The 14234-nt window shown below is 39.6% G+C and overlaps 13 non-coding genes and 1 pseudogene across 13 annotated transcripts; all 14 read right to left on the reverse strand.

The window, feature by feature from the left end:
* Positions 1-140, reverse strand: LOC135155339 (U2 spliceosomal RNA; annotated as a pseudogene).
* An 845-nt stretch (positions 141-985) lies between these two features.
* Positions 986-1176, reverse strand: LOC135155337 (U2 spliceosomal RNA). Its single transcript, XR_010294544.1, has one exon. It is a non-coding gene; the product is annotated as a U2 spliceosomal RNA (small nuclear RNA).
* Positions 1177-2019: 843 nt separating this feature from the next.
* LOC135155351 (U2 spliceosomal RNA) lies at positions 2020-2211 on the reverse strand. Its single transcript, XR_010294556.1, has one exon. It is a non-coding gene; the product is annotated as a U2 spliceosomal RNA (small nuclear RNA).
* Positions 2212-3056: 845 nt separating this feature from the next.
* On the reverse strand, positions 3057-3248 carry LOC135155352 (U2 spliceosomal RNA). The gene has a single exon (XR_010294557.1). It is a non-coding gene; the product is annotated as a U2 spliceosomal RNA (small nuclear RNA).
* An 845-nt stretch (positions 3249-4093) lies between these two features.
* LOC135155353 (U2 spliceosomal RNA) lies at positions 4094-4285 on the reverse strand. The gene has a single exon (XR_010294558.1). It is a non-coding gene; the product is annotated as a U2 spliceosomal RNA (small nuclear RNA).
* An 846-nt stretch (positions 4286-5131) lies between these two features.
* On the reverse strand, positions 5132-5323 carry LOC135155354 (U2 spliceosomal RNA). The gene has a single exon (XR_010294559.1). It is a non-coding gene; the product is annotated as a U2 spliceosomal RNA (small nuclear RNA).
* Positions 5324-6167: 844 nt separating this feature from the next.
* LOC135155355 (U2 spliceosomal RNA) lies at positions 6168-6359 on the reverse strand. Its single transcript, XR_010294560.1, has one exon. It is a non-coding gene; the product is annotated as a U2 spliceosomal RNA (small nuclear RNA).
* Positions 6360-7204: 845 nt separating this feature from the next.
* On the reverse strand, positions 7205-7396 carry LOC135155357 (U2 spliceosomal RNA). The gene has a single exon (XR_010294561.1). It is a non-coding gene; the product is annotated as a U2 spliceosomal RNA (small nuclear RNA).
* An 845-nt stretch (positions 7397-8241) lies between these two features.
* On the reverse strand, positions 8242-8433 carry LOC135155358 (U2 spliceosomal RNA). Its single transcript, XR_010294562.1, has one exon. It is a non-coding gene; the product is annotated as a U2 spliceosomal RNA (small nuclear RNA).
* An 844-nt stretch (positions 8434-9277) lies between these two features.
* On the reverse strand, positions 9278-9469 carry LOC135155360 (U2 spliceosomal RNA). Its single transcript, XR_010294564.1, has one exon. It is a non-coding gene; the product is annotated as a U2 spliceosomal RNA (small nuclear RNA).
* An 844-nt stretch (positions 9470-10313) lies between these two features.
* On the reverse strand, positions 10314-10505 carry LOC135155361 (U2 spliceosomal RNA). Its single transcript, XR_010294565.1, has one exon. It is a non-coding gene; the product is annotated as a U2 spliceosomal RNA (small nuclear RNA).
* An 844-nt stretch (positions 10506-11349) lies between these two features.
* On the reverse strand, positions 11350-11541 carry LOC135155362 (U2 spliceosomal RNA). Its single transcript, XR_010294566.1, has one exon. It is a non-coding gene; the product is annotated as a U2 spliceosomal RNA (small nuclear RNA).
* An 845-nt stretch (positions 11542-12386) lies between these two features.
* On the reverse strand, positions 12387-12578 carry LOC135155363 (U2 spliceosomal RNA). The gene has a single exon (XR_010294567.1). It is a non-coding gene; the product is annotated as a U2 spliceosomal RNA (small nuclear RNA).
* Positions 12579-13422: 844 nt separating this feature from the next.
* LOC135155364 (U2 spliceosomal RNA) lies at positions 13423-13614 on the reverse strand. Its single transcript, XR_010294568.1, has one exon. It is a non-coding gene; the product is annotated as a U2 spliceosomal RNA (small nuclear RNA).
* Positions 13615-14234: the final 620 nt, after the last annotated feature.

The following is a 14234-nucleotide window of genomic DNA, read 5'->3' on the forward strand; positions in this document are numbered from 1 at the left end:
TGACGGAGCAAGCCCCTATTCCATGGCCTAAGTTCAAAAATCAGTTTAATATACAAGCGATTCGGTGAATCGCGTTTCAGATATTAAGCTGAAAAGAACAGATACTACACATGATCTTAGCCAAAAGGCCGAGAAGCGATACCGAGTTGCCGTTTTCGGAAAGCTATATACAATAAATTACAATAAAGAAAAACAGTGAGGCAACGTTACCATTCTACAGAGTTTAACCGTATAACAACCTCAATATCTTTTAAAAGGACAATAGCTATCGGACGAAGATATTAACACATTCCGGCGAGCTATTGTTTCTAACAAACCGGGGCAAAGACATTGACCAAACCTTGTTTATAGAAATGATATCAAGCATCAAAGGTTAAAAAGTGTCTCTTTTGTAAGAGTTTTCTCGACGACGTACATTGTCAGCCATGAACGGGTAGATACGGGGTGAATGCCAATTTCATTCAAAAGATTTTTTAATTTGATACAGCTGATTGACAAAAGTGTATGCATTCGATTCACCATCCAGCATAGATTCCAGAAAGGACAATCACAGAAATTCCTTCGTCCAAATTGGTAAGAAATATTACTTAACTTTTAAGAACTATTTGACTGGCGAAAGAATGCCCGCCTCTACTGAAAAAGCCGGTCGTTTTCGGGAAGTCCCCTGAAAATTGAGAAAAATCACCGGTGGAATCGATTACAAGCACGAGAAGCGTGTGACTTTCTCAGCAACTCCGCCGTCTACGACGAAGATGTAATACAAATAGAAACAGTGAAACTGAGGTAGTGGATACGGAATTGTTTAATAATTTATTCAATTTCTTTTCGAGAAAGACAAATGGAAAATGGTTGAATACAATGTTCAATTTACAATGAAAGAAAGAGCTCCCCCCCCCCCCCTACAAGAAAAAAAAAAGTAAGAAAAACAGCGTAATTCAGGTGGAGGAAAAGTAACATTCTTTCTTTGGTATTTTATTAACCCCTTGAGGGGTGGGCCGATCCCGGAGGTACTGCAATACCGGGCCAACCCGTGCCAGGACGGAGCAAGCCCCTATTCCATGGCCTAAGTTCAAAAATCAGTTTAATATACAAGCGATTCGGTGAATCGCGTTTCAGATATTAAGCTGAAAAGAACAGATACTACACATGATCTTAGCCAAAAGGCCGAGAAGCGATACCGAGTTGCCGTTTTCGGAAAGCTATATACAATAAATTACAATAAAGAAAAACAGTGAGGCAACGTTACCATTCTACAGAGTTTAACCGTATAACAACCTCAATATCTTTTAAAAGGACAATAGCTATCGGACGAAGATATTAACACATTCCGGCGAGCTATTGTTTCTAACAAACCGGGGCAAAGACATTGACCAAACCTTGTTTATAGAAATGATATCAAGCATCAAAGGTTAAAAAGTGTCTCTTTTGTAAGAGTTTTCTCGACGACGTACATTGTCAGCCATGAACGGGTAGATACGGGGTGAATGCCAATTTCATTCAAAAGATTTTTTAATTTGATACAGCTGATTGACAAAAGTGTATGCATTCGATTCACCATCCAGCATAGATTCCAGAAAGGACAATCACAGAAATTCCTTCGTCCAAATTGGTAAGAAATATTACTTAACTTTTAAGAACTATTTGACTGGCGAAAGAATGCCCGCCTCTACTGAAAAAGCCGGTCGTTTTCGGGAAGTCCCCTGAAAATTGAGAAAAATCACCGGTGGAATCGATTACAAGCACGAGAAGCGTGTGACTTTCTCAGCAACTCCGCCGTCTACGACGAAGATGTAATACAAATAGAAACAGTGAAACTGAGGTAGTGGATACGGAATTGTTTAATAATTTATTCAATTTCTTTTCGAGAAAGACAAATGGAAAATGGTTGAATACAATGTTCAATTTACAATGAAAGAAAGAGCTCCCCCCCCCCCCTACAAGAAAAAAAAAGTAAGAAAAACAGCGTAATTCAGGTGGAGGAAAAGTAACATTCTTTCTTTGGTATTTTATTAACCCCTTGAGGGGTGGGCCGATCCCGGAGGTACTGCAATACCGGGCCAACCCGTGGCCAGGACGGAGCAAGCCCCTATTCCATGGCCTAAGTTCAAAAATCAGTTTAATATACAAGCGATTCGGTGAATCGCGTTTCAGATATTAAGCTGAAAAGAACAGATACTACACATGATCTTAGCCAAAAGGCCGAGAAGCGATACCGAGTTGCCGTTTTCGGAAAGCTATATACAATAAATTACAATAAAGAAAAAACAGTGAGGCAACGTTACCATTCTACAGAGTTTAACCGTATAACAACCTCAATATCTTTTAAAAGGACAATAGCTATCGGACGAAGATATTAACACATTCCGGCGAGCTATTGTTTCTAACAAACCGGGGCAAAGACATTGACCAAACCTTGTTTATAGAAATGATATCAAGCATCAAAGGTTAAAAAGTGTCTCTTTTGTAAGAGTTTTCTCGACGACGTACATTGTCAGCCATGAACGGGGTAGATACGGGGTGAATGCCAATTTCATTCAAAAGATTTTTTAATTTGATACAGCTGATTGACAAAAGTGTATGCATTCGATTCACCATCCAGCATAGATTCCAGAAAGGACAATCACAGAAATTCCTTCGTCCAAATTGGTAAGAAATATTACTTAACTTTTAAGAACTATTTGACTGGCGAAAGAATGCCCGCCTCTACTGAAAAGCCGGTCGTTTTCGGGAAGTCCCTGAAAATTGAGAAAAATCACCGGTGGAATCGATTACAAGCACGAGAAGCGTGTGACTTTCTCAGCAACTCCGCCGTCTACGACGAAGATGTAATACAAATAGAAACAGTGAAACTGAGGTAGTGGATACGGAATTGTTTAATAATTTATTCAATTTCTTTTCGAGAAAGACAAATGGAAAATGGTTGAATACAATGTTCAATTTACAATGAAAGAAAGAGCTCCCCCCCCCCCCCTACAAGAAAAAAAAAAGTAAGAAAAACAGCGTAATTCAGGTGGAGGAAAAGTAACATTCTTTCTTTGGTATTTTATTAACCCCTTGAGGGGTGGGCCGATCCCGGAGGTACTGCAATACCGGGCCAACCCGTGGCCAGGACGGAGCAAGCCCCTATTCCATGGCCTAAGTTCAAAAATCAGTTTAATATACAAGCGATTCGGTGAATCGCGTTTCAGATATTAAGCTGAAAAGAACAGATACTACACATGATCTTAGCCAAAAGGCCGAGAAGCGATACCGAGTTGCCGTTTTCGGAAAGCTATATACAATAAATTACAATAAAGAAAAACAGTGAGGCAACGTTACCATTCTACAGAGTTTAACCGTATAACAACCTCAATATCTTTTAAAAGGACAATAGCTATCGGACGAAGATATTAACACATTCCGGCGAGCTATTGTTTCTAACAAACCGGGGCAAAGACATTGACCAAACCTTGTTTATAGAAATGATATCAAGCATCAAAAGGTTAAAAAGTGTCTCTTTTGTAAGAGTTTTCTCGACGACGTACATTGTCAGCCATGAACGGGTAGATACGGGGTGAATGCCAATTTCATTCAAAAGATTTTTAATTTGATACAGCTGATTGACAAAAGTGTATGCATTCGATTCACCATCCAGCATAGATTCCAGAAAGGACAATCACAGAAATTCCTTCGTCCAAATTGGTAAGAAATATTACTTAACTTTTAAGAACTATTTGACTGGCGAAAGAATGCCCGCCTCTACTGAAAAAGCCGGTCGTTTTCGGGAAGTCCCCTGAAAATTGAGAAAAATCACCGGTGGAATCGATTACAAGCACGAGAAGCGTGTGACTTTCTCAGCAACTCCGCCGTCTACGACGAAGATGTAATACAAATAGAAACAGTGAAACTGAGGTAGTGGATACGGAATTGTTTAATAATTTATTCAATTTCTTTTCGAGAAAGACAAATGGAAAATGGTTGAATACAATGTTCAATTTACAATGAAAGAAAGAGCTCCCCCCCCCCCCTACAAGAAAAAAAAAAAGTAAGAAAAACAGCGTAATTCAGGTGGAGGAAAAGTAACATTCTTTCTTTGGTATTTTATTAACCCCTTGAGGGGTGGGCCGATCCCGGAGGTACTGCAATACCGGGCCAACCCGTGGCCAGGACGGAGCAAGCCCCTATTCCATGGCCTAAGTTCAAAAATCAGTTTAATATACAAGCGATTCGGTGAATCGCGTTTCAGATATTAAGCTGAAAAGAACAGATACTACACATGATCTTAGCCAAAAGGCCGAGAAGCGATACCGAGTTGCCGTTTTCGGAAAGCTATATACAATAAATTACAATAAAGAAAAACAGTGAGGCAACGTTACCATTCTACAGAGTTTAACCGTATAACAACCTCAATATCTTTTAAAAGGACAATAGCTATCGGACGAAGATATTAACACATTCCGGCGAGCTATTGTTTCTAACAAACCGGGGCAAAGACATTGACCAAACCTTGTTTATAGAAATGATATCAAGCATCAAAGGTTAAAAAGTGTCTCTTTTGTAAGAGTTTTCTCGACGACGTACATTGTCAGCCATGAACGGGTAGATACGGGGTGAATGCCAATTTCATTCAAAAGATTTTTTTAATTTGATACAGCTGATTGACAAAAGTGTATGCATTCGATTCACCATCCAGCATAGATTCCAGAAAGGACAATCACAGAAATTCCTTCGTCCAAATTGGTAAGAAATATTACTTAACTTTTAAGAACTATTTGACTGGCGAAAGAATGCCCGCCTCTACTGAAAAAGCCGGTCGTTTTCGGGAAGTCCCCTGAAAATTGAGAAAAATCACCGGTGGAATCGATTACAAGCACGAGAAGCGTGTGACTTTCTCAGCAACTCCGCCGTCTACGACGAAGATGTAATACAAATAGAAACAGTGAAACTGAGGTAGTGGATACGGAATTGTTTAATAATTTATTCAATTTCTTTTCGAGAAAGACAAATGGAAAATGGTTGAATACAATGTTCAATTTACAATGAAAGAAAGAGCTTCCCCCCCCCCCCTACAAGAAAAAAAAAAGTAAGAAAAACAGCGTAATTCAGGTGGAGGAAAAGTAACATTCTTTCTTTGGTATTTTATTAACCCCTTGAGGGGTGGGCCGATCCCGGAGGTACTGCAATACCGGGCCAACCCGTGGCCAGGACGGAGCAAGCCCCTATTCCATGGCCTAAGTTCAAAAATCAGTTTAATATACAAGCGATTCGGTGAATCGCGTTTCAGATATTAAGCTGAAAAGAACAGATACTACACATGATCTTAGCCAAAAGGCCGAGAAGCGATACCGAGTTGCCGTTTTCGGAAAGCTATATACAATAAATTACAATAAAGAAAAACAGTGAGGCAACGTTACCATTCTACAGAGTTTAACCGTATAACAACCTCAATATCTTTTAAAAGGACAATAGCTATCGGACGAAGATATTAACACATTCCGGCGAGCTATTGTTTCTAACAAACCGGGGCAAAGACATTGACCAAACCTTGTTTATAGAAATGATATCAAGCATCAAAGGTTAAAAAGTGTCTCTTTTGTAAGAGTTTTCTCGACGACGTACATTGTCAGCCATGAACGGGTAGATACGGGGTGAATGCCAATTTCATTCAAAAGATTTTTTAATTTGATACAGCTGATTGACAAAAGTGTATGCATTCGATTCACCATCCAGCATAGATTCCAGAAAGGACAATCACAGAAATTCCTTCGTCCAAATTGGTAAGAAATATTACTTAACTTTTAAGAACTATTTGACTGGCGAAAGAATGCCCGCCTCTACTGAAAAAGCCGGTCGTTTTCGGGAAGTCCCCTGAAAATTGAGAAAAATCACCGGTGGAATCGATTACAAGCACGAGAAGCGTGTGACTTTCTCAGCAACTCCGCCGTCTACGACGAAGATGTAATACAAATAGAAACAGTGAAACTGAGGTAGTGGATACGGAATTGTTTAATAATTTATTCAATTTCTTTTCGAGAAAGACAAATGGAAAATGGTTGAATACAATGTTCAATTTACAATGAAAGAAAGAGCTCCCCCCCCCCCCTACAAGAAAAAAAAAAGTAAGAAAAACAGCGTAATTCAGGTGGAGGAAAAGTAACATTCTTTCTTTGGTATTTTATTAACCCCTTGAGGGGTGGGCCGATCCCGGAGGTACTGCAATACCGGGCCAACCCGTGGCCAGGACGGAGCAAGCCCCTATTCCATGGCCTAAGTTCAAAAATCAGTTTAATATACAAGCGATTCGGTGAATCGCGTTTCAGATATTAAGCTGAAAAGAACAGATACTACACATGATCTTAGCCAAAAGGCCGAGAAGCGATACCGAGTTGCCGTTTTCGGAAAGCTATATACAATAAATTACAATAAAGAAAAACAGTGAGGCAACGTTACCATTCTACAGAGTTTAACCGTATAACAACCTCAATATCTTTTAAAAGGACAATAGCTATCGGACGAAGATATTAACACATTCCGGCGAGCTATTGTTTCTAACAAACCGGGGCAAAGACATTGACCAAACCTTGTTTATAGAAATGATATCAAGCATCAAAGGTTAAAAAGTGTCTCTTTTGTAAGAGTTTTCTCGACGACGTACATTGTCAGCCATGAACGGGTAGATACGGGGTGAATGCCAATTTCATTCAAAAGATTTTTTAATTTGATACAGCTGATTGACAAAAGTGTATGCATTCGATTCACCATCCAGCATAGATTCCAGAAAGGACAATCACAGAAATTCCTTCGTCCAAATTGGTAAGAAATATTACTTAACTTTTAAGAACTATTTGACTGGCGAAAGAATGCCCGCCTCTACTGAAAAAGCCGGTCGTTTTCGGGAAGTCCCCTGAAAATTGAGAAAAATCACCGGTGGAATCGATTACAAGCACGAGAAGCGTGTGACTTTCTCAGCAACTCCGCCGTCTACGACGAAGATGTAATACAAATAGAAACAGTGAAACTGAGGTAGTGGATACGGAATTGTTTAATAATTTATTCAATTTCTTTTCGAGAAAGACAAATGGAAAATGGTTGAATACAATGTTCAATTTACAATGAAAGAAAGAGCTCCCCCCCCCCCCCTACAAGAAAAAAAAAAGTAAGAAAAACAGCGTAATTCAGGTGGAGGAAAAGTAACATTCTTTCTTTGGTATTTTATTAACCCCTTGAGGGGTGGGCCGATCCCGGAGGTACTGCAATACCGGGCCAACCCGTGGCCAGGACGGAGCAAGCCCCTATTCCATGGCCTAAGTTCAAAAATCAGTTTAATATACAAGCGATTCGGTGAATCGCGTTTCAGATATTAAGCTGAAAAGAACAGATACTACACATGATCTTAGCCAAAAGGCCGAGAAGCGATACCGAGTTGCCGTTTTCGGAAAGCTATATACAATAAATTACAATAAAGAAAAACAGTGAGGCAACGTTACCATTCTACAGAGTTTAACCGTATAACAACCTCAATATCTTTTAAAAGGACAATAGCTATCGGACGAAGATATTAACACATTCCGGCGAGCTATTGTTTCTAACAAACCGGGGCAAAGACATTGACCAAACCTTGTTTATAGAAATGATATCAAGCATCAAAGGTTAAAAAGTGTCTCTTTTGTAAGAGTTTTCTCGACGACGTACATTGTCAGCCATGAACGGGTAGATACGGGGTGAATGCCAATTTCATTCAAAAGATTTTTTAATTTGATACAGCTGATTGACAAAAGTGTATGCATTCGATTCACCATCCAGCATAGATTCCAGAAAGGACAATCACAGAAATTCCTTCGTCCAAATTGGTAAGAAATATTACTTAACTTTTAAGAACTATTTGACTGGCGAAAGAATGCCCGCCTCTACTGAAAAAGCCGGTCGTTTTCGGGAAGTCCCCTGAAAATTGAGAAAAATCACCGGTGGAATCGATTACAAGCACGAGAAGCGTGTGACTTTCTCAGCAACTCCGCCGTCTACGACGAAGATGTAATACAAATAGAAACAGTGAAACTGAGGTAGTGGATACGGAATTGTTTAATAATTTATTCAATTTCTTTTCGAGAAAGACAAATGGAAAATGGTTGAATACAATGTTCAATTTACAATGAAAGAAAGAGCTCCCCCCCCCCCCCTACAAGAAAAAAAAAAGTAAGAAAAACAGCGTAATTCAGGTGGAGGAAAAGTAACATTCTTTCTTTGGTATTTTATTAACCCCTTGAGGGGTGGGCCGATCCCGGAGGTACTGCAATACCGGGCCAACCCGTGGCCAGGACGGAGCAAGCCCCTATTCCATGGCCTAAGTTCAAAAATCAGTTTAATATACAAGCGATTCGGTGAATCGCGTTTCAGATATTAAGCTGAAAAGAACAGATACTACACATGATCTTAGCCAAAAGGCCGAGAAGCGATACCGAGTTGCCGTTTTCGGAAAGCTATATACAATAAATTACAATAAAGAAAAACAGTGAGGCAACGTTACCATTCTACAGAGTTTAACCGTATAACAACCTCAATATCTTTTAAAAGGACAATAGCTATCGGACGAAGATATTAACACATTCCGGCGAGCTATTGTTTCTAACAAACCGGGGCAAAGACATTGACCAAACCTTGTTTATAGAAATGATATCAAGCATCAAAGGTTAAAAAGTGTCTCTTTTGTAAGAGTTTTCTCGACGACGTACATTGTCAGCCATGAACGGGTAGATACGGGGTGAATGCCAATTTCATTCAAAAGATTTTTTAATTTGATACAGCTGATTGACAAAAGTGTATGCATTCGATTCACCATCCAGCATAGATTCCAGAAAGGACAATCACAGAAATTCCTTCGTCCAAATTGGTAAGAAATATTACTTAACTTTTAAGAACTATTTGACTGGCGAAAGAATGCCCGCCTCTACTGAAAAAGCCGGTCGTTTTCGGGAAGTCCCCTGAAAATTGAGAAAAATCACCGGTGGAATCGATTACAAGCACGAGAAGCGTGTGACTTTCTCAGCAACTCCGCCGTCTACGACGAAGATGTAATACAAATAGAAACAGTGAAACTGAGGTAGTGGATACGGAATTGTTTAATAATTTATTCAATTTCTTTTCGAGAAAGACAAATGGAAAATGGTTGAATACAATGTTCAATTTACAATGAAAGAAAGAGCTCCCCCCCCCCCCTACAAGAAAAAAAAAAGTAAGAAAAACAGCGTAATTCAGGTGGAGGAAAAGTAACATTCTTTCTTTGGTATTTTATTAACCCCTTGAGGGGTGGGCCGATCCCGGAGGTACTGCAATACCGGGCCAACCCGTGGCCAGGACGGAGCAAGCCCCTATTCCATGGCCTAAGTTCAAAAATCAGTTTAATATACAAGCGATTCGGTGAATCGCGTTTCAGATATTAAGCTGAAAAGAACAGATACTACACATGATCTTAGCCAAAAGGCCGAGAAGCGATACCGAGTTGCCGTTTTCGGAAAGCTATATACAATAAATTACAATAAAGAAAAACAGTGAGGCAACGTTACCATTCTACAGAGTTTAACCGTATAACAACCTCAATATCTTTTAAAAGGACAATAGCTATCGGACGAAGATATTAACACATTCCGGCGAGCTATTGTTTCTAACAAACCGGGGCAAAGACATTGACCAAACCTTGTTTATAGAAATGATATCAAGCATCAAAGGTTAAAAAGTGTCTCTTTTGTAAGAGTTTTCTCGACGACGTACATTGTCAGCCATGAACGGGTAGATACGGGGTGAATGCCAATTTCATTCAAAAGATTTTTTAATTTGATACAGCTGATTGACAAAAGTGTATGCATTCGATTCACCATCCAGCATAGATTCCAGAAAGGACAATCACAGAAATTCCTTCGTCCAAATTGGTAAGAAATATTACTTAACTTTTAAGAACTATTTGACTGGCGAAAGAATGCCCGCCTCTACTGAAAAAGCCGGTCGTTTTCGGGAAGTCCCCTGAAAATTGAGAAAAATCACCGGTGGAATCGATTACAAGCACGAGAAGCGTGTGACTTTCTCAGCAACTCCGCCGTCTACGACGAAGATGTAATACAAATAGAAACAGTGAAACTGAGGTAGTGGATACGGAATTGTTTAATAATTTATTCAATTTCTTTTCGAGAAAGACAAATGGAAAATGGTTGAATACAATGTTCAATTTACAATGAAAGAAAGAGCTCCCCCCCCCCCCTACAAGAAAAAAAAAAGTAAGAAAAACAGCGTAATTCAGGTGGAGGAAAAGTAACATTCTTTCTTTGGTATTTTATTAACCCCTTGAGGGGTGGGCCGATCCCGGAGGTACTGCAATACCGGGCCAACCCGTGGCCAGGACGGAGCAAGCCCCTATTCCATGGCCTAAGTTCAAAAATCAGTTTAATATACAAGCGATTCGGTGAATCGCGTTTCAGATATTAAGCTGAAAAGAACAGATACTACACATGATCTTAGCCAAAAGGCCGAGAAGCGATACCGAGTTGCCGTTTTCGGAAAGCTATATACAATAAATTACAATAAAGAAAAACAGTGAGGCAACGTTACCATTCTACAGAGTTTAACCGTATAACAACCTCAATATCTTTTAAAAGGACAATAGCTATCGGACGAAGATATTAACACATTCCGGCGAGCTATTGTTTCTAACAAACCGGGGCAAAGACATTGACCAAACCTTGTTTATAGAAATGATATCAAGCATCAAAGGTTAAAAAGTGTCTCTTTTGTAAGAGTTTTCTCGACGACGTACATTGTCAGCCATGAACGGGTAGATACGGGGTGAATGCCAATTTCATTCAAAAGATTTTTTAATTTGATACAGCTGATTGACAAAAGTGTATGCATTCGATTCACCATCCAGCATAGATTCCAGAAAGGACAATCACAGAAATTCCTTCGTCCAAATTGGTAAGAAATATTACTTAACTTTTAAGAACTATTTGACTGGCGAAAGAATGCCCGCCTCTACTGAAAAAGCCGGTCGTTTTCGGGAAGTCCCCTGAAAATTGAGAAAAATCACCGGTGGAATCGATTACAAGCACGAGAAGCGTGTGACTTTCTCAGCAACTCCGCCGTCTACGACGAAGATGTAATACAAATAGAAACAGTGAAACTGAGGTAGTGGATACGGAATTGTTTAATAATTTATTCAATTTCTTTTCGAGAAAGACAAATGGAAAATGGTTGAATACAATGTTCAATTTACAATGAAAGAAAGAGCTCCCCCCCCCCCCTACAAGAAAAAAAAAAGTAAGAAAAACAGCGTAATTCAGGTGGAGGAAAAGTAACATTCTTTCTTTGGTATTTTATTAACCCCTTGAGGGGTGGGCCGATCCCGGAGGTACTGCAATACCGGGCCAACCCGTGGCCAGGACGGAGCAAGCCCCTATTCCATGGCCTAAGTTCAAAAATCAGTTTAATATACAAGCGATTCGGTGAATCGCGTTTCAGATATTAAGCTGAAAAGAACAGATACTACACATGATCTTAGCCAAAAGGCCGAGAAGCGATACCGAGTTGCCGTTTTCGGAAAGCTATATACAATAAATTACAATAAAGAAAAACAGTGAGGCAACGTTACCATTCTACAGAGTTTAACCGTATAACAACCTCAATATCTTTTAAAAGGACAATAGCTATCGGACGAAGATATTAACACATTCCGGCGAGCTATTGTTTCTAACAAACCGGGGCAAAGACATTGACCAAACCTTGTTTATAGAAATGATATCAAGCATCAAAGGTTAAAAAGTGTCTCTTTTGTAAGAGTTTTCTCGACGACGTACATTGTCAGCCATGAACGGGTAGATACGGGGTGAATGCCAATTTCATTCAAAAGATTTTTTAATTTGATACAGCTGATTGACAAAAGTGTATGCATTCGATTCACCATCCAGCATAGATTCCAGAAAGGACAATCACAGAAATTCCTTCGTCCAAATTGGTAAGAAATATTACTTAACTTTTAAGAACTATTTGACTGGCGAAAGAATGCCCGCCTCTACTGAAAAAGCCGGTCGTTTTCGGGAAGTCCCCTGAAAATTGAGAAAAATCACCGGTGGAATCGATTACAAGCACGAGAAGCGTGTGACTTTCTCAGCAACTCCGCCGTCTACGACGAAGATGTAATACAAATAGAAACAGTGAAACTGAGGTAGTGGATACGGAATTGTTTAATAATTTATTCAATTTCTTTTCGAGAAAGACAAATGGAAAATGGTTGAATACAATGTTCAATTTACAATGAAAGAAAGAGCTCCCCCCCCCCCCCTACAAGAAAAAAAAAAGTAAGAAAAACAGCGTAATTCAGGTGGAGGAAAAGTAACATTCTTTCTTTGGTATTTTATTAACCCCTTGAGGGGTGGGCCGATCCCGGAGGTACTGCAATACCGGGCCAACCCGTGGCCAGGACGGAGCAAGCCCCTATTCCATGGCCTAAGTTCAAAAATCAGTTTAATATACAAGCGATTCGGTGAATCGCGTTTCAGATATTAAGCTGAAAAGAACAGATACTACACATGATCTTAGCCAAAAGGCCGAGAAGCGATACCGAGTTGCCGTTTTCGGAAAGCTATATACAATAAATTACAATAAAGAAAAACAGTGAGGCAACGTTACCATTCTACAGAGTTTAACCGTATAACAACCTCAATATCTTTTAAAAGGACAATAGCTATCGGACGAAGATATTAACACATTCCGGCGAGCTATTGTTTCTAACAAACCGGGGCAAAGACATTGACCAAACCTTGTTTATAGAAATGATATCAAGCATCAAAGGTTAAAAAGTGTCTCTTTTGTAAGAGTTTTCTCGACGACGTACATTGTCAGCCATGAACGGGTAGATACGGGGTGAATGCCAATTTCATTCAAAAGATTTTTTAATTTGATACAGCTGATTGACAAAAGTGTATGCATTCGATTCACCATCCAGCATAGATTCCAGAAAGGACAATCACAGAAATTCCTTCGTCCAAATTGGTAAGAAATATTACTTAACTTTTAAGAACTATTTGACTGGCGAAAGAATGCCCGCCTCTACTGAAAAAGCCGGTCGTTTTCGGGAAGTCCCCTGAAAATTGAGAAAAATCACCGGTGGAATCGATTACAAGCACGAGAAGCGTGTGACTTTCTCAGCAACTCCGCCGTCTACGACGAAGATGTAATACAAATAGAAACAGTGAAACTGAGGTAGTGGATACGGAATTGTTTAATAATTTATTCAATTTCTTTTCGAGAAAGACAAATGGAAAATGGTTGAATACAATGTTCAATTTACAATGAAAGAAAGAGCTCCCCCCCCCCCCTACAAGAAAAAAAAAAGTAAGAAAAACAGCGTAATTCAGGTGGAGGAAAAGTAACATTCTTTCTTTGGTATTTTATTAACCCCTTGAGGGGTGGGCCGATCCCGGAGGTACTGCAATACCGGGCCAACCCGTGGCCAGGACGGAGCAAGCCCCTATTCCATGGCCTAAGTTCAAAAATCAGTTTAATATACAAGCGATTCGGTGAATCGCGTTTCAGATATTAAGCTGAAAAGAACAGATACTACACATGATCTTAGCCAAAAGGCCGAGAAGCGATACCGAGTTGCCGTTTTCGGAAAGCTATATACAATAAATTACAATAAAGAAAAACAGTGAGGCAACGTTACCATTCTACAGAGTTTAACCGTATAACAACCTCAATATCTTTTAAAAGGACAATAGCTATCGGACGAAGATATTAACACATTCCGGCGAGCTATTGTTTCTAACAAACCGGGGCAAAGACATTGACCAAACCTTGTTTATAGAAATGATATCAAGCATCAAAGGTTAAAAAGTGTCTCTTTTGTAAGAGTTTTCTCGACGACGTACATTGTCAGCCATGAACGGGTAGATACGGGGTGAATGCCAATTTCATTCAAAAGATTTTTTAATTTGATACAGCTGATTGACAAAAGTGTATGCATTCGATTCACCATCCAGCATAGATTCCAGAAAGGACAATCACAGAAATTCCTTCGTCCAAATTGGTAAGAAATATTACTTAACTTTTAAGAACTATTTGACTGGCGAAAGAATGCCCGCCTCTACTGAAAAAGCCGGTCGTTTTCGGGAAGTCCCCTGAAAATTGAGAAAAATCACCGGTGGAATCGATTACAAGCACGAGAAGCGTGTGACTTTCTCAGCAACTCCGCCGTCTACGACGAAGATGTAATA

The sequence above is a fragment of the Lytechinus pictus genome, chromosome 8, assembly GCF_037042905.1.
Source record: "Lytechinus pictus isolate F3 Inbred chromosome 8, Lp3.0, whole genome shotgun sequence".
NCBI classification, from domain to species: Eukaryota; Metazoa; Echinodermata; class Echinoidea; order Temnopleuroida; family Toxopneustidae; genus Lytechinus; species Lytechinus pictus.